Genomic DNA, 20387 nt, shown 5'->3' with positions numbered 1-20387 from the left:
TTCATCAGCTCTAGACCTCTTCTGGTAGAGTTTTTGGGTCTTCTAAATGTAGGATCATGCCATTGACAAGTAGATAATTTGACTTCTTTTCCTGTTTGAATGCCTCTAATAGCCTTCTCTTGCCTGATTGCTCTGGCTAGAATTTCAATGACTTTTGTATGCAGTCTGCCATTATTTTAAGAATTTTTGCATATATGTTCATCAAAGACATTAGCGTAAAACTTTTTCCTCGATGCATTGATGCATTTTTGTCTGGTTTTGGTATCCGGATGATAATGAATTTAGCAGTGTTCCTACCTTTTCTATTTCATTGAATAATTTGATCAATGAAAATTTCATTGATAGATTTTAAAGGTTCAGTAGAACTTGTCTGAGAATGCATTCAGTCCTGGACTTTTCTTTGTTGGAAGGCTTTTGATAGCTGCTTCAGTTTTACTACTTGATATTGATCTATTTAAATTTTCTATATCTTCATTGTTTAATTTGGGTAGGTGATATATCTCTAGGAATTTGTCAATATCTTCAAGATTTTCTAGCTTATTAGAGATTTTCAAAATAGTTTATAATGAGTCTCTGGATTTCTGTAGTATCTCTGATGATATTTCCTTTTTCAGCTCTAATTTTATTAATTTGTAACTTCTTTGTCTTTATTTTGGTTAGTTTGGCTAAGGGTTTATCAGTCTTGTTCATTTTTTTTATACTGGGAATTTAACCAATGGGCACTTTACATACTGAGCTACATCCCTAGCTCTTTTGTTTGTTTGTTTGTTTTAATTTCTTATTTTGAGATAGGGTCTCAATAAGTTGCTTAGGGTCTTGCTAAGTTGCTGAGGCTGGCCTTCAGTTTGCAATCCCCCTGCCTCAGCCTCCTGAGCCATGGGGATTATAGGTGTATACTACCATGCCCAGCTCAATCTTTATTCTTTAAAAAAAAAACCTCTTTGATTAATTGATTCTTTGTATTGTTTTTATTCTCAATTTCATTGACTTCAGCTCTGATTTTAATAATTTCCTGTCCTCTGCTGATTTTGGTGTCAGTTTATCTTTTTCTAGGGCCTTGAGGTATAATGGTAGATTATTTATCTAGAATATTTCTATTTTTTAATGTGTGAAATCAGTGCTATAAACTTTGTTATTAGAACAGCTTCATGTTGTCACAGAAATTTTGATATGTGGTATCATTTGTTCTTACTTGTTTCTAAGAATTTTTTAATTTATCCCCTGATTTCTTCTGCTGTCCATTTATCATTTGAAAGAGCATTATTTAATCTCCAGATGTTAGAGTGATTTCTGTTTTTTATCTTATTGTTGATTTCTAATTTAATTTCAATATAATATAATAGGATAGAACAATTCTCTCTCTCTCTCTCTTTTTTTTTTTTTTGTATTTGCTAAGGTTTGCTTTGTGATTTTAAATTGGTCTATTTTAGAAAGTGCTCCAGGTGTTGCTGAGAATAAAATGAATTCATTGATTGATGGATGAAATAGTCAATAGATATCAGTTAGGTCCATTTAATGAATAGTAGCTTTTTAGTAAGGAAGAATCTTTGCTTAGTTTATGTCTGGACGGTCCATCTATTGGTGAGTGAGGTGTATTGGAAATCACCCAGTATTATTGTATTGTGGTCTCTTTGATTCTTTATATTGAGAAGGATTTGTTTTATGTATGTAAATGCATCATGGTTGGGGCTAAATATTTACAATCATTTATTGTTGTTGGATGATGCCCTTAGGCAGTATGAAGTGAACTTCTTTTTCTCTACTGATTTATTTTGCCTCGAAATCCACTTTGATATGAGAATAGCTAACCCTAATTGCTTTGAGCTACCATTTGCATGGTATATAATTTCCCATTCTTTCATCTTTAGAATATGAATGTCTTTGTTTGTAAGATGAGTCTCTTGTAAATATTATATTGTTGGGTTCTGTTTTTTCATCCAATCTCTTTTTGATTGAATAGTTTAGACCATTTATATTCAGTATTATTATACAGAGGTGACTTTTATTTTCTGCCATTTTGATTCATTTCTAATGTTTAATTCAGACTTGATTCTCCTTGAATAGACTATTCTTCTAGTGTGATTTATCCCTATATTGATATTCATTTTTTATTCTTCATTTCTTCTTTGCAAAATATTTTGTTAAGTATGTTTTGTAGTGCATGTTCTGTAGTTACGAATTTTTCAGTTTCTGTTTATCATGGAAGGTTTTTGTTTTATCTTTAGTTCTGAAGGATAGTTTTATTGGGCATAGTAATCTTGGTTGGCATCCTTTTTTTTTTTTCAGAGTTTGGTATGTATTATTCCAAGTCCTCCTGGCTTTTTTAGGGTCTGGATCAAGAAATCAGTTGAAATCTGAATTGGTTTACCTCTAAATGTGAATTGCCATTTTTCTCTTGCAGGTTTTATAATTTTATCCTTATTCTTCATATTAGGCATTTTCATTATTATGTGTCTTGTAGAAGATATATTCTAATTCTGTTTATTTGGAGTCCTGTATGCTTCTTGTATTTGAATTTCCATCTCATTCCTAAGATTTGGAAACTTTTCTAATAGTATTTCATTGAAAAGATTGTATATCCCTTTAGTTTGTATTTTGGAATCTTCATCTACCCCAATGATTCTTAAATTTGATCTCTTGATGTTATCCCAGATTTCTTGAATATTCTGGTAATGGTTTCTTAACATCTTTTCTTTCTTTTCAACTTTATTTTTAAGATTATATACTTTGTCTTCAAGGCCTGAAAATCTATCTTCAAAATGTTCTAATCCATTGGTGATTCTTCCCATTGAATTTTTAATTTGGCTTTTTGAGTTTTTCATTTCCAGGATTTATGTTTGGTTCTTTTCCAGGATATCTATCTCTTTATTGAAGTTATCTTTCACTTCCTGTATTTTCTAATTTCACTCCTTATATTGTCTTTTAGCTTGTTGAACATTTTAACTACGAACCTTCTAAATTCTTTCTCTCGCATTTCCTTCTCTGTGTTGTCAATGGAGTTAGTTGTTAAAGTATTATAGGATGTTTCGGGTGGTTTGTTCACTGTTTTTTCATATTGCTTGTCTGTATTCCCATCTATTGGTATGCTTATTGGTTATTTTAAGCAAGGGACTCTTTTGTGAGCTTCTTTCTCTTAGGAGTCCTGGGTTGGGCAAATATGCAAATATTAATACTTTAATTCAGTGTTTAGCCTTTGCTGGTTCCAGTGTCGGCACCACTTTGAAAAAAGCCTCTGAACCCTACTTACTATGATCACTTCACAACCAAGCCATGTGCTTACTCAATCTTGTGAAAAATCAAAAAACATGTTATTGTTTTTAACAGTTCTTCTAATCCATATGTAAAGTTGTAGTGAAGTTCTGGAATAGGTAAAACATTAGTTATATATAATAATAAAATTTCTGTAACATTTCATGGGGGTTGAGAAGGCAAAGAGAGAAAGATTAAGCAAAAAGAAGAGAAAAAAGAAAAAAAGGTAGAAATGAATAGTGCATACCGAGGTAAGGAGAAAAAAATGGATGGGGGTGGGGAAAATTGAGACTGTAGCAGACAGTGTAAGAGGAAGAATAGTGAGAAGGAGGAGAAAGTATAAACCAGAGCTAGGAGAAATAAAAAAGAGTGATTTCGATTAATGCTTTAAACCATTAGAAGAAATATATTTAAATGGGTTGAAGGTCCAGTGTTGATTTTTAGGGTAACCACTATTAATCAAGATAAAGAGTGATATATATATGAACAAAGTTGATTTTACAGTTATTTAAAGTAAACTATGCTAAGGTGAAGAAAGTTCTTGTTAAATTTTTGTTTGGGTTTAATGAGGATTTGGGATATTTAGAAGATACCCATTATTCTTGGCTTTGGATCCCTCCAGACATGCTAGAGTGCAGGAGTCACTCCCCCAGTTGCTTTGGACCTCCCACTGGCTGGTTCTGGTTTGTCAGCTCAGGGGCCTATGGCTGAATACTCACAGGGTGCAGGGTGTCTCTGTTGGTCGTTTTTATTGTATGCCTGAGATTGAAAACTTTGTTTTCAATGGTTTTTAATGCAGAGCTCTGGGTTATTGTTATAAATGCTGCAAGTGACCATGTATCTGCTCCCTTCTACAGCATCCTTTTCAAAGTGATGTAGAGCCTGGTAGCTGCTATAAGCACAGAGCCTGTGGTTGTGGGTTCTCCATGGTTGATCTGTGGTGCAGAAATATTCCTCCTGGTTGACATAGCTCATTGGGTACTATTTTTACTACTGAGTAAGGTGACTCAGCTGGCTTTCTTGGGTGTTCTATCTTTCACTAACCCAGATAGTGATTGGTGGGCACTGTTTCACTCTGCTGACTGTGACTGTTGCAAATGTCCAGCCAGTGTCCAAACACTGATTGAGGGCCAGGCTGGGTGCCATTACTATCTCCTGCCTTGGGTCCAGGCAGCTTTTCACCTTAACCAACTTCCCACTGGTTATTATTGCAATTCAGATACCTACTTTTTAAGCATCATGGTCTCAGGCAGTTTCTAATTCTGGCCTTCCACTAGCCTCTGCCCCAAACTGTGGACTGTCCCACTATGCCATTTGTTATCCAGGCATCTTCCCTCTAGAATGGGCCCCATGCTATCTGTGGCTGCAATCAGTGAGATAGCCCCTCTAGGCTTCATAGGACTCGGGCAATTTCCCACTGTGACAACCCAGTGTCAGTGATCATTGGGAGCAACAGTCCTGCCGGATTCCCTCTCTTCTGCTTGGAGCCAAACTACCTTCCCACTTGGATTTGAGGTCTTGATTCTTATCTCCATGACTTGCAGGAGACTGCTTCATCTATACTGGGGTTCTTGTGAATGCTGCATGGAATTCGTGGAGGGCTCCTTTTCTGCCAGGGGTCCCACTTGGGCTGTATGGAGCACTTCTTCTCTGGGGTCCTAAGGATGCTTCATGGAGTGCACCCTGTCCTTCTGGGTTCTCATGGAGGCTATGCAGAGTATTTCCTTTCTGCCCGGTTTCCTAGGGATGCTGTGTGGAACACTCCTCTGCCAGGGCATTCAGGTTGCACAGAGCTCTGCTCCACCCTGCTCCAGTTGTTTTTGGAGATGAGGAGGGGGTTATAATGACTTTCCTAGTGGTAATCCCTCTGTAAGTTCTTACTAGACAGATTCTTAAGAGGTTCCACCAAGGGGTGTTCCCTGTATTTCAATTTGTGGATATCTGGAAATGGGAATGATTTAATTGTGTGCTCATCTGTGTGCTCCTTGAAATGGCTGCAGAGCCCAGCATGGGCTTTCTGTTTCTGTTTTGGTTTTAAACTGCTTGATCTGGCTTAAGGACAACTCATTGCTCCTATTATGTTTTAATACTGTCTTTTTTACCTTCTCAATTGTTGTAAAACAGGTGATTTTAGGTGCTTTTCCATTCCCTCTCTGTTGCCTCTCCTCTTTCCCCCCACCCTGGGGTTGGAGAAATCTGAGCTTTTTCTTATACTCTAGTAATCCATGTTCTAATCTCTCCGTGTTTAGATTTTGTAACTCTGGATCTTAGAGATTTTATTTTGTCATCCACCTCTTAGAGCTGTCATTTTTTCAGTCTTATTTCTGTCTTATGGGGAGGTGAGGAATTGCTGTCTAGTTCTGCTCCACCATCTTAACCTCCTTCAATTTATTCTTTTTTAATGTTTGGAAAAATTTACCAGAGAACTCAACTTGGTCTTGAACTTTGTTTTCAATTATTGATTCAATTCTTTACTAGACATAGGTTTATTAATATTTTTATCTTTTTCTGGCATGCATTGTCATAGGTGATATCATTCAAGGAAGTTGTCTCTCTCATCCAGGTTATAAAATGTATGAACATCTATTCCTTTCTTATCCTTCTAATGTCCTTTGAATCTGTAGTGATGTCTCCTCTGATCTTATTTACTTGTTACTCTTAGAAATTTTTATTTTTGATTGGACTCAGAAGTAGAAGCTCTCAGAGAGGACAGCCTGTTTCTCTTGGCAATCTGTTCTTGGCTCGGCAATCTGTCCTTGGCAATCTGTTTATTTGGCTTCTTTCATTCTCTTAGCCAAAAACTTGGCATGTTCTGCAGCCTCTTCCTTATTCTTTTTAGTATCTATCTCTTGAGAGCAATAGGCCTGTGCTTGTAACACATGGAGTAATAAGACTTTGAATCTTCCATACTTTGGTTTTGCATTTTTTACCTTCCTTAAGAGTTTTCGGACAACATATTGGCAGACATCATTTTCCTTAGAGAGATTGAAAAGTTTGCAAATTCTCCTAGCTCTTTTGGGTCCCAGTCTATGGGGTACAATAGTATCTGTGAGTCCAGGAATATCCTTCTCTCCTTTTTTCACAATAACCATGTTGAGAACGCTCAGATTGGCATCCATAATGCAACTTTGAACAGATTTGCACTTTCTCTCTCCAGTTCGCCTTGGTCTATAACAGGCATGCCCCTTACTTAGTAGTAGGTGAACATGGCCATGGGTCAAGACACCCTGCTTCATGGGGAAACATTGTTTGTTATTCCGCCATTGATTCGGACTGCATAACCTTTCCATTCTTCACCCAGAGCATCAGCGGCAACTTCTCATAAAACGTACCAACTTTGTGTTCATCATCCACTCCAATGAGTTTCTGGCAGCCAGTAGCAGGGAAGGAGATAATTAGCTTCATCTTGGAGCACCTGATTGCCTTCAGGGTACCAGGAAAAAGAGCTTATCTCTGATATAATTTATGTCTTCTTTCTCATTTTTCTTAGTGTATCTGAGTTTTTCAAGCTTACGAATACTTTCAAAGAACCAGCTTTTAGTTTGTTGATTTTCATTTTTATTCAAAATAGTTTTAAATTTCTCTTGAGAATACTCATTTCACCTATATGTTTATTTAGAAAATTATCATTTAACCTCACATATTTGGGAATTTTTAGCTACATTTCAATTGTTGATTTTTAATTTAACTTAATCATAGTCCATGCATACATTGTGTGCAGAATTTGCTTCCTTGTTTGGTCTTGCTCTTAGAGAAAAACTTTCAGTCTTTCACCATTGGGAAAGAGATTAACTGTGTTTTTTCCTCTATGGGTTTATTATGCAGAATTAATTTCCTTCTGTATTAGGGTTTTCCAGAGATGCAGAACCCAAAAGGATTGTGTGTGGTTGTGCAGGAGGACAATGTATATGAGAAAGTTAAATGTAGGGATTGGGCCATATGATTATGGAGACCGAGATGTCCCAGGAGACTGAGATGTTCCATAGTATGCTGTGTGCAAGCTGGAGAACTCTGAATGCCATTTTGTAATTCAGTCCATTTCTAAAGGCTTGATAACCACAGGAACTGATGTTGTAAGTATCAATCTGAATCCAAAAGCTCAAGAATGGTCGGGGGAGTGAGGAAATGATGGTGTAAGTTCTGATCCAGTTTGAAAGGTCTGAGTACCAAGAGTGCTGATATTCCAGGGCAGGAGAAGATTAATGTTCTATCTCATATAAAAAGAGAAAATCTACCATTCTTCTGTCTTTTATTTTGTTTAAGCTCTCCATCTATAAAATGATGGCACATACATTGGTAAAGGCAATCTTCTACTTAATCTACCACTTCAAATACTAATAACATCTGGAAACATTCTCACAAACACACCTAGAAATAATGTTTTACCATCTATTTTGGATTCTTTTAGCCTAGTCAAGTTGATACAAAAAATTAACCATTATACCTATGTGTCTATTTCTACGTTGGTCAGCTCGAGTCCCTTAGTCCCATGAGTCCTTTAGTTTCTGTTCACTTTTATTTTATTTTTTTTCCTTCTGTTCCTTGGACTTGATAATTTCCATTGTTGTACCTTCAAGTTTGCTGATTTGTTCTTTCATTTGCTTAAATCTGCCTTTTAATCCCTCTAGTGGATTTTCTTTTCAGTTGCTGTTCTTTATAATGCCAAAATTTCTTTTGGTTTCTACTTAGGTTTTCTTTCTCTTTATTGATGTTTCCATTTTGTTGAAACATTTTCTTACTTTTTCCCACCTCATGTGTCCGTTTGGGGAACATCTTAAAGATGGTTTCTTTAAAGTCTTTAACTAGTAGATCTACCATCAGGTTCTTTTTCAAGATGGTTTCAATTGGCTGATTTTTTCCCTTTGAATTAGATCTACTTTCCTTTTTCTTTGTGTTCCTTGTGGTTTTTTTTTTTTTTTTAATGACCATTTCAATCTAGTATGATGGCAACTCAGGGATTAGATTCTCCCCCCTTCCTTTAGGATTGCTGTTTAAAAAATTTTTTTTTAATTGTTGTAGATTGTCTACCATTCTAAGATCACCTTGAGATATCAATTTACAGTATTCTCAGATCTTTTTCTAAGCTTGTGCCTTCTACTGGGCATGTGTGGTGACTTACTACTTTACTCATATGTGTTTTGAAACTGAATGTCAGTGTCTTGCTTTCAAAGGAGGCAAAGTAGGAAATTATGAAAGCATTTTTTTCTCAAAGAGAACTTTAATGTGAAAAAAATGTGTAACAACAGAGATTTAATCTTCACAGAATTTAACATAAGTCTTCCAGCCTCTTAAACAGAACTATAATATACATAAAGGACAATATTTTGGCTTCATCTAGTAAAATCAAATCAAATTAGTTATCTCATAAAATTGATCCCTAGTTATAATTTGAGTTAGGTTGATTCCTGAACATAGGCTTCATGGAATATGACCAGTGATATTATTTATCAAGTATCCTGCTTCATATTACCTTATGTTAAAGCAAGATACCCTGGTCTCAAATCCTATACTTTAATAAAGTTTAACTACTTGAATGAACAGAACTAGTAATAGAAACATCCCTAGTTGTATTTTGGAGAGGAGGTAGGGAAAAACCTTAAGCCAAAGTAGAAAACAAAAATATTCTCCTAAGGGCTTGATTTTGGACTTGCACATAGATGTGACTTTGTGGAACAAGACTGATATTTAACATATGGAAAAGCATATAATACTTAGTAATTATATCAAGACACATGGGCAGTCTTTTATGTATTTATTAATTTTAGGAAATATGACTATCAAGGTATGGTTCCAGATCTCTCTCAACTTCTGATAGTAGTGCTTCCAGTTAAAGAATATATTGAAGGATATATTTTTCAAAGGATATGTTTTTCTGCAACATAATTCAATCACTGCTGAATATCATCATACCAAAACAAATAATAGTACTCTTTTTTATCTAAGGCATTGACTATGAGTTTATTCCCTGCCTTTCCATCCTTACACACAAAAATTGACCAGATAAATGAATAACTTATGGTCTTCCAAAGGTAGAACTAGTCCCAGATTTGAAATTCCTGAGCTTAATTGCCAAGAGCTATGTAGCTTTTAAAATTTAAACCCAGAAGTTGCACATTTAGAATCTGCTAACTATCTAGTTCCCCTAAACAAAGTACATGTAGGAAGTGTCAAAACTATTATAAAAAATTTCAAATGTCATTAAATTTGATAAAATCATTCAGTTAATAAAATATTAAATTAATAAACTGGCTCAGACCAAGGATATAGCTCAGTATAGTGAACAAAGCCCTGGGTTTAATCTTTAGCACCACCAAAAACAACCAACCTCAAACAAAACAAAAACAAAAAAACTCTACATTAAAATAATAAACTGGTTTTTAGAATTATACACTCAAAGAGTATACTATGAGAGCTGTTTCATAAACTTCATTCTGAAATGTTTTTGCAGCTTGTAGACTTTTTCATTTTTATCTTTGTAGTGAATAATTGGATTTTCAGTAGTCTTAATCATAGTTCTATAATTCACAATGAGAAAAAAATATCCATCAGTGAGATCAAAATCTTGTAAATGAAGCATAGTGGACCAAATTGTCTTAATTTGAGCATAGGTAAAATTTTCCCCAGTACGACTTCAAATGGCACATAGGATACTTCTCTTCTGATGCGGGTTATCCTGTAGGTAGAAATCAGGATGGAAGTCCAGACTTCTACCCATGAGTCTTTAATTGACATTGGGAGAAATGAAAAGCTGGAGGATGGTACCCCCTGCCACAGTCTGAGGAGTTTTGGCCATCTTCATCATGGTCATTATAGGAGGGCTATCTTAATGTTTCATATATACATATTTTTTTTATCAAATAAATTTAAATTCTTGAGCTGGTCATGAGTTAAAGGAGGGAGATCCTCCCTGCAGCCTTCTACATTGTTCTAAATAACATTTTTCTTGAAGGTTTTTGTCTCTGGCCAAAAAGAAGCCCTTGCAGGCACTAATAGTTGAGGATGTATGCTGTCCTGCCAAGAGAAGTCCAATCAGCATCCCTGCTGTTTCATCATCTGTGGAAGGACACCAATTCTTATATGTAGAATCTAATGGAGTTTGGAGAATGTCATCAATTTTTCTCTTCTGATTCTCTGCATTTCTGGATTGCCTCCCAGAAAATATTCTTGATCTTGATGAGCTCTGTTTCTCATCTGAAACGAGGCAGAGGCAGCTAATTGGCAAGTCAGGCTGAATGACTTAAACCTCCATCCAAATCTGCATATAGTTGTGCCACCTTCTCATTGAGTTGACTTCTGATTTCTTTTCCATGTAGACAATGGCTAGCTCTTAAAATTATGAGCTCAGAAATTTTTTTCCTTCACTTTCTCTCCAACTTTGGAAGAATTCCTTTGTTTCTTTTTCATTTATAAAAAGACACTGGTTAAAGTTAGGTCACTCTTTAACGTTTCCTTTTGCTCTAAGAAAATTGAATTTGGCACATCATAAATAACTCCATTCCCAAACATAGGTGTTTTAAGATGACTGTAGACATCTTCAGCACTTGGGTTTTCATTTTTACTATTAAAAAGCAGCGCAGCAATATCGTTCCCTAGGAGATAAGTAAGTTTTGCCCACGTGGTAAAACTAAATACAGGTGCATATTTCGCATATACATTTTCTGGGAATTCAGTTGGACGTATACCAAATGCTATGGCATATCCAAGGAATGGAACTGGAGGGAAAGTATATGGCGAACTTTTGCTTGTTTACGTGCCCATGTGCGTCACAAACTGGAGCGCGGTCTAAGTGGCCATGCCCTCAGTAGTGCTCCATGACGCAAAGAGAGAACTTGATGAAGCGGTCTGTGCCTTTGGTGTATGCCATACAGGAATGAAAGAGAACTGGACTTGAGAGGCGATCCATCATCCCCCCCCCCCACACGAGAACCACAGGCCATTCCAGCTTGCATTCCTGGGGTGTGGCGGGCCTGGGAGAGGCACAGCAGAGGGATCAGGAGTACTCCAACTTCACATACGGTGGAAGCCACTTCAGCCTGTGTGGGGTCAGGGCTTAAACAATGAGAGTGCTACAGCAACCTCCGTCTCTTCTCAGTATGCAGTGATGGGGCACAGGAGTCCTGATATTTGGAAGACTGGGTCCTTCTTTGCACACCCCATGCTGTGTACATGTTGCTTGAGGAACTCGGGCACACCTAAACGTCTCAGGTTTGAGGGGTAGAATAATGGTAGCTACTACCTTGTGAGGGACTGAAATTTACTTAAATTAACCACAATTTACCATCCAAACCTTCCTTTGGAAGTTGTAAGCCTCCGGTAGGTTTGTAAATTCTAAAATAGTTAAATGGAATCTGCCAGTGCAATTATTGTCTAGGTGGAGGGATATATTTCTGGTGTTTCCTATTTTATCTTCATAGTATTCTCCCTATCGTCTTCACTTTTATTTGTGAGTGTGTGTGTGTGTGTGTGTGTGTAGGGGGGGAGATGGGAGACTGAATTCAGGGCCTCCTCAAATGTGCTAAACATATGCTGTACCCATGAGCTACAGCCCTATCTCTTCTTCATTTTTAAAGGCTGATCTCCCAGGATTCCAATTTATAGGTCCCCCAACCCAAGTCTATTTTTCTTGCTTTTTTCCATGTCCCAAATAGAAGATAACACTTAAAATTCTCACTCCACTCTCCTTTCTTGCATAATTTTGGAAGAGAAGTAGGATTGATTCAGATCATTCCTCTTTTGTGGGAAAGCTGTTTTATTCCTTTTTTTTTTTTTTAATCTTGGAGCTATTTAATGAGAATTTTTTTCTTTTTTTCTTTTTTGAATCAAATGGGGTATTATTTCTCATTTTTCCAAGTGTACAGGTTGCAGAATCACATTGGTTATACGGCCACGTATATACATACAGCAATACTAGTGTCTATTTTATTCTGCTGCCCTTCCTATTCCCCCTTCCCCACCCCTCCCCTCCCATCACCTCTCTCTACCCCATCTAATGTGACACATTTCATTTTTTCCCCCTCACATCATCATACATGTATTTTGTATAACAATGAGGGTCTCCTTCCATCTTCCGTGCAATTCCCCTTCTTCCTCCCATTCCCTCCCACCTCTCTTCCCTATTTAGTGGTAGTCTTCTTCTCATGCTCTTCCTCCCTACCCCATTTAGAGTCACCCCCCGCCTTATATCAGAGAAGACATTTGGCATTTTTTTAGGGATTGGCTAACTTCACTTAGCATAATCTGCTCTAATGCCATCCATTTCCCTGCAAATGCCATGATCTTGTTATTTTTTAGTGCTGAGTAATATTCCATTGTGTATAAATGCCACATTTTTTTTAGCCATTCATCTATTGAAGGGCATCTAGGTTGGTTCCACAGTCTAGCTATTGTGAATTGTGCTGCTGTAAACATTGATGTGGCTGTGTCCCTGTAGTATGCTCTTTTTAGTTTTTTTGGGTATAGTCAGAGAAGGGGAATAGCTGGGTCAAATGGCGGTTCCATTCCCAGCTTTCCAAGGAATCTCCATACTGCTTTCCCAACTGGCTGCACTAATTTGCAGTCCCACCAGCAATGCACGAGTGTACCTTTTTCCCCACATCCTCGCCAGCACTTGTTGTTGTTCCTGTATATCAGTGACAAATCCTCTGAAATGGAAATGAGGACAACTACCCCATTCACAATATCCTCAAAAAAAAAAAATACTTGGGAATCAACCTAAAAAAAGAGGTGAAAAATCTACAAAGGAAACTACAGAACTCTAAAGAGAGAAATAGAAGAAGACCTTAGAAGATGGAAAGATATACCTTGCTCATGGATAGGCAGAATTAATATTATTAAAATGGCCATATTACCAAAAGCACTTTACAGGTTCAAGGCAATTTCGATCAAAATCCCAATGGCATTCCTTGCAGAAATAGAAAAAGCAATCATGAAATTCATCTGGAAAAATAAGAGACCCAGAATAGCTTAAGAATTCTAAGCAGGAAGGGTGAAACAGGTGGTATAGCGATACCAGATTTTAAACTATACTTCAGAGTAATAGTAACAAAAACAGCATGGTACTGGCACCAAAACAGGCGGGTAGACCAATGGTACAGAATAGAGGACACAGAGACCAATCCACAAAATTACAACTATCTTATATTTGACAAAGGTGCTAAAAGCATGCAATGGAGAAAGGATAGCATCTTCAACAAATGTTGCTGGGAGAACTGGAAATCCATATGCAACAAAATGAAATTGAATCCCTTTCTCTCACCATGCACAAAAGTCAACTCAAAATGGATCAAGGAGCTAGGAATCAAACCAGAGACTCTGCGTCTAATAGAAGAAAAAGTCGCCCCAATCTCCATCTCGTGGGGTCGGGCTCCAAATTCCTTAATAGGACACCTATAGCACAAGAGTTAAAATCAAGAATCAACAAATGGGATGAATTCAAACTAAAAAGTTTTTTCTCAGCAAGAGAAATAATTCGTGAGGTAAATAGGGAGCCTACATCGTGGGAACAAAATTTTACCTCTCACACTTCAGATAGAGCTCTAATCTCTAGAGTATACAAAGAACTCAAAAAGTTAAACAATAAAAAAATAAATAACCCAATCAACAAATGGGCCAAGGACCTGACCAGACACTTCTCAGAGGAGGATATACAATCAATCAACAAATACATGAAAAAATACTCACCATCTCTAGCAATCAGAGAAATGCAAATTAAAACTACTCTAAGATACCTTCTCACTCCAGTAACAATGGCATCCATTATTCCTATTTTTTGAATTGTTTTTCTTTGACTTCCTGCTGTTTGACTATGGTATTCATATATTTAATTTATTTTTATCCTGGTTCATGTTTTCAGAGCTTCTTTTTATAAAAACTTTTTTGAGAGGAGAAAGAATCTTTTTTGTAGATGGACACAACACAATGCCTTTATGTTTTTATATGGTGCTGAGAATCGAACCCAGGTCCCACCCATGCTAGGCGAACGCTCAACTGCTGAGCTCAACCTTCAGAGCTTCTTGAACCTGTGGTTGAATTAGAAGGTATTTTCAGTCATTTTTACAAATATTTGCTTGGTTGCTTGCTTTGCATTTCCTTCTCCTTTTGGTATTCCCATTATTCATGTTATACTTTTTGTAGTTGTCCCAAGTTCTTGGACTTCCTGTTCTTTTTTCCATCTTATATCACTTCACTTTTAAGTTTTGGAAGTTTCTGTGAACATAGCCTAAAGCACAGAGATGCTTTCTTTGACCTTGTCCTCTCTACCAGTAAGTCTGTCATCTCTGTTAACAATATTGTTCTATCTCTAGCATTTCATTTTATTTCTTAAAATTTTTATCTCTTACATTTCCCATTTGTTTTTGACAGTTGTCTACTCTTTCAGTTAGATCGCTTAGGATATTAATCGTAGTTGTTTAAATTATAGATTAGATAATTTAACATCTTTACCAAAGGAGGAATGTTTGCACTGTTCTGTTTTTTAAACTCTCGTGTGTCTTGTAATTTTTTGTTGAAAGACAGGACTTTAGTAACCTGGTGGTAGGGTTTGGACCAGGAGTAATGTTCAGTATTCCTGGAATTAGTTCTCAGTCATTTAGGGAGTCTGTGCCCCTGAGCTCTTAACTTTACAAGTGCTCCCCAATTTCTCCCCCATTTAGGTAGGATACGATGGCTAGAGCAGGCCAGAGTTTGGTATTTCCTTTCCCCCAGATAGATTAGGCTCTGATACAACCCCAATAGAGTAGACTCTGATTAGATAACTTCTCTTGAGGGCAGGCATTGTTAAGAATAATAGAATACTTTTATCATATTTTAAAATGGTTACTTTCCCCCTTCTACTGTAAGTACGAGTGTTCTTTGATATTTACTGTAAAAACCTGGTAGAGCTCCTGGAGGTAAAACTTCAAAAGTTTTGGAGGTTCTCCTAAGATAGACTGGAGTTTTAAACTCAGATTTTTTCACATGTGCTTCCAATAATTAATAAATTACACTTAGGTTTTCTGACTCTGGTAGTGATTCCCACAGAGATTTCTGCTTACAGGTTTCTGCTTCAGTTAGTTGTGATTTCTCTGTAACTCCTGTCTGTCTCTCCAGTTTTGTGGGCAGCAGTTTGCCCTGTGACCTCACTTCTCTGATAGACCTAAGAAGAGTTGTTTTTTTAGTTTGTTCAGTTTTTTTAATTTTTAGGATTGTTAAATAATTTCAGCAGCCTTACATTCTACCATACTAGGATACCATAGATTGGATAAATTATAAAGAAAAGAAATTTATTACAATTCTGGAATCTGGAAAGTCCAAGATCAAAGAGCTACATCAGATCGAGGGCTTCCAAACATCGCAGGACACAACACATGGTGAGTGAGCACAGGGTAGAGAAAGAGGATGGGGGGGACAAGATTATAACAAAGGCATTATTGCAGTAACTGTCCCACTTCGGTAGAAGTCTGTTCAGCCTAGCCAGTTTTTACTGTTGTTCACATATTATTTTTTTTGTTTATTTTTCCCTGTTCTTTCAGATTGCTTAATCTCTCTTTTTATTCTTGCTTCAGGTTTGCTTTTCTTCCATTTCAAAACTGATCTTGAGTTGTCCAGTAATTTTTTATTTCAGTTTTTGTAAATTTTAGCTCCAGAATTTCCATTTAGTTCTTTTCAAAATTTTCTAACTCTATTGGTATTCTCTATAATGGCTACTTTGAAATCTTTCCCATTTGAATATAGCATCTGATCACTCTTGAAAGCACTGTCTGTTGTTTGGTTTGATCCCCATTGTATGGTTTATCATCATCTTTTTCTTTGCATGCCTGGTTTTTTTGTTATTGTCGGGGACTGGGCATTTGAGGGAATATATTATTATTATTTTACCCCTTTCCTCCTCATCTCCCACCTTTGTACCATTTCTTTACTGATCTCCCTTTGATTTTTAGGAGATACACCCTTTTTTTTCTCTTTTTCCTCTCTAGCTTCCTAATGTGAGAGAATATATGATCCTTGACCACCTAAGTTTGACTTGTTTCACTTAACATGATGATCTTTAGTTCTATTCATTTTCCTGCAAATGCCATAATTTACTTTCTTCATTTCTTCTTCTTATGCACTTCAAAAATTGTTAACTTATTCCCCAGTAGATTAAAATTTTATAACAAAATTTAACCTAAAAACCATAACTACCCCTACTATTTTATTTATTTTTAGAATAATACTTATATACTACTCTGTCTACCCTGCAATCAGATCTGGCCTCACTATCCTCTGGACTCTAAATGGCTGCTTAACAGCACTCTAGATCCCAATATTATCTGGGATCTTTTCAACTATTGTGAGCATTCAGGAAAATACATTCAAGCTTTCTCCTCTGTATGTTCTACGCCCTCTCTCTGCAACTCTTGCTCTCCCACACAAGTCCTCCCCTATGCCTACTTCCAAAGGAACAGAAAATCCTACCAAGACTCCTCCTCCTTTGACCCAGAAGATGATCCCCTGCCATACTACAATTCTCTTTCTGATGAAGCTACTGCAGCAATTATCCCCTCAGCCCCTCCACCCTTCTCTCCTCCTGCTACACACTTACGGGCTGCCACTGCCAAACATGATCTCTGTGTTCTCTACGCAAGGTGGCTCGGGTAGATGGTGTAATCCGGGTTCATGTGCTTTTCCTCTGTCAGATAGAGAAAAGCAGAGAAATAGAAATGTGGCTTGGGTCCTATACTTCAAGTCCCACCACATATATCAGAGTTTCAGTATCTGACCCAATCATATGATTTGACCTTCCATAATGTCCAGGATCTTATCTAAAACCCCCCTACCTGAGGAGTGCAAGTGAGTTTGGGAACAAGCTAGAAATTATGCTGATGAGGTACATCAGCCCTCCCCTGCCCATCCGATTGGCACTGAAGCAGTCCCTGATCAGAACCCCAGTTGGGATTACAATTCACCTGGAGGAATAACTAGTAGAAACCAATTCATTGCTTGCCTCATGGCAGGCCTTAGAAAGGCAGCCCATAGACTATTGATTATGAAAAGCTCCAGGAAGTCATCCAAGATTAAAATGAAAATGCTCAGCATTTTTAGATCGCTTGGCCAAGGCTTTATTACAATATACTGATCTGGACCCTGAGACTCCAGATGGGAGACAACTACTAGTGACCTACTTTTCCTCCCAGAGTTTCCCTGATATTAAGGCCAAACTAGAGGAGGTCCCTAACTCCCCAAGCTGAGGTTCTGGGAGTGGTTTTTAAGGTGTATAATGAGGCCAGAAGGCTGGAAGCAGAAATATCAGATGCTTTCTCAAGCCATCTGTCCGGCCTCAGCATCGTCTCTGGTTCCACTGGCCTGTGGAAGGGTCCCTCAGGACTTCCTGGACCCTGTATTAAATGTGATCAGATGGATCATTGGTCTTATACATATACCAAGCCTCACAAGCCTCCAGGCCTTTGTTCTAAATGCCATCAGGAGGGACACTGGGCCATTGTTGATAGGGATATACACTAGGGCCTCTGTTTTTAGATTGGGTGGTACTTATATCCCCATTTCCTCTAAGATTTTTTTTTTTGTGTGCTAGATATATAACCCAGGGCCTCATGCACACCAGGTAAATGCTCTACCATTGAGCTACATGTGCTGACATTGACTGTCCCAGGGCCGATAGCAGCCCCAGCCATCCAGCCCTTCTGGTTCCCCTTTTCAACTCTTAGGACTGGCCGCAGAGGACTGACAAGGCCCAGGTTCCCATCACCTGACCACTACCATCACTCCACAGAAACCCCGGGTAACTGTGTATTTCAGGTAGACCTATCTCATTCCTCCTAGACACCAGTGCTACATATTCAGTCCTCAAGGAGTTCTGGGGGCCTACTACCAATCCTTACAGACAGCTATCCTTGTTTGTTCTTTTGGCTCTCTAATTTTTAACCACGCCCTTTTGGTCATTCCACAGTGCCCTGTTCCTCTTATGGGAAGGGACATCCTCACAAAGTTGGAGGATACTCTTTCCTTCTCCCCTCATATGCTTCCATCCAGACTCACTGCTGCTCCCCTGATCCTCACCCTTACCTTAGGACCATCCCCTATTCCATCTACCAGTGCCTTCCCATTACCCTCTTCCAAGGTTGATCCTACCCACACCATGAGCCCATTCACATCCATCTCAGAAACCCCCTCCATTTTCTGCCCAATCACAATACCCGCTCTCTCTCCTTGCTCCTGCTGTCACTCTCTTTTGGCAGAGCAGCCTTGTCAGGCTCCTGATAATAAACCTGTTTCTTATCCCAGGTGGTGTGTGATTAGTCCTGCACTACTTTTCTTTCACTGATGCCAGTGATTCCATCATGTTCTCCCATCAGCTTTGCTCTCCCCTCCAGGGATTTGAGCTGCTTTGGGATCCTGGCCTGAGGGCCCCGGACAATGACCACACACCTTCGTTGTTCCTTCACCTAGTGCTCTTCTTCTTCATCCACACTCTGGCCTCATTTGGGTAAGTGACTTCACCCTTCCCCTTCCCTCCTCCTCACAAGTCTACTGGAGATGGCAGTGACAAGTCTCCTCTTAGGACTTAGATCTTGGCCCAGCACCAAGATCCTCACCCATTCCTTCCCCTTGGTGAATTCAAGCCAACTCACCATGAGGAACTCCCAATCCCTTCCCCTTGGCAAGTTCACTCTGGGGTCTTGGTCCTCAGCTCCTCAGCAGAGCTCATGGAAGCCCTGGCCAGGAAACCAAGACTCTCTACGCCCAAGGGACTAGGGAAGTAGCAGGTGACTCCAACTCACCATGGGGAACTCCCAAATCCCATCTGACTCACCTCTCAGCTACATCCTCGCCCACTTTCTCCCATTCTATTTGGCTCCTAATCGAAAGACCCATCAACCAATTCAGCCTTCCAATTTTCATAATTTTTGTGAGTGTTCAGGAAAAGGAAGAAAATCCCTTATGTACAGGCTTTCTCCTTTCTCCATTCTAAGCCTTCCCTTTGCTCCTATTGCTCCCCTACCTGGCTCCTACATGCCACTAAAGCTTTGAATTTCTTCAGAGACCCTACTTTTAGACAAACAAGGGACCCAGACTCTCCTACATTGTAAAGCCCTAAGCAGGAATCTCCCTGGCCAAGGCCACACTGAAGCTAACATTAAAATACAAAGGACAGACTCAGCAAGGCTTGATAAGAACCTAAAGAAAAGAAAAGAAAAAAAGTGTCAATTTAACTTTTCCCTTGGCTACAACACAGAAGAATGACTTCAAAACTTTCTCTATCTCCCTGATCTCACACACCCATTTCACCTTTGAAAAGCAGGGATTTGCTCTAGGGGTCCTCAGACACTTGCTGGGGCCAACCTTTGCCCCTGGGGGTTATCTATTGAAGAGTCTGGACCTTACTGTTAGGGATGGGCCCCTTTCCTACAAAAGTTGGCTGCAGTCTCTCTACTCATTAACAAGTCAAAGAAACTCACCTTTGGGGCCCCAATCACCATTCTGGCTGCCTACCACCTAAAGGAACTCCTCACACAAGCGCTTACATTCCTTACCCCCCTGTTACCTTTTATCTCTACAGGTTTCCCTGGTGGAAGATCCCAGTCTTACTTTCCATACCTTTAAATCCTGCTACTCTCCTCCCCGCTCCTCAGGACTCTTCCATCTCTTCTCCTCTTACCTATTCATGCATTGAAACTCTGAAGGAGTTTCTTCCACATTCCTCCCACTTATAGGAAGGCCCCTTGCTCCAGGCAACATACGCGTTCTTCATAGATGGCTCCTCCTTTAGGAGGGAGGGAGTTCATCAGGCAGTGTATGCTATAGTCTCTCTAACCTCCCCAATAATACATCCAATCAGCAAGCTGAACTTGATGCCTTCATCAGAGCCTTCACTTTGGCAAAGGGAGCTTCCCTCAATGTCTACACTGACTCTAAATCCGCTTTCCACATACTTTCCCCCTACTTCACTATTTGGAAGGAACGCGGATTCCTTACCACCAAGGAAACTTCAATTACTAATGCCCCCTTTATCTCCAATCTCCTTCAAGCCTCAAAGCTTCCCACTGCCATTGGAACTGAAGGATGGCAGCTAAGTAACCCCCTTCTCCAGTGGGCATTTCCTTTCCCGACCTCTCTGCTTAGGCCTTTTGCTAATGCTTGTCTCCTGTGTCATTAGATTT

The 20387-nt window shown here is 38.6% G+C and overlaps 2 pseudogenes; both read right to left on the bottom strand.

Annotated features, from left to right (window-relative positions):
- Positions 1 to 5917: 5917 nt before the first annotated feature.
- On the bottom strand, positions 5918 to 6654 carry LOC114080459 (small ribosomal subunit protein eS6-like; annotated as a pseudogene).
- A 2998-nt stretch (positions 6655 to 9652) lies between these two features.
- On the bottom strand, positions 9653 to 18402 carry LOC114080425 (lanosterol 14-alpha demethylase-like; annotated as a pseudogene).
- Between the last annotated feature and the right edge of the window lie 1985 nt (positions 18403 to 20387).

This window comes from Marmota flaviventris, chromosome 10 (assembly GCF_047511675.1).
Source record: "Marmota flaviventris isolate mMarFla1 chromosome 10, mMarFla1.hap1, whole genome shotgun sequence".
Lineage (NCBI taxonomy): Eukaryota > Metazoa > Chordata > Mammalia > Rodentia > Sciuridae > Marmota > Marmota flaviventris.
This window is presented reverse-complemented; position numbering and strand designations above follow the sequence as displayed.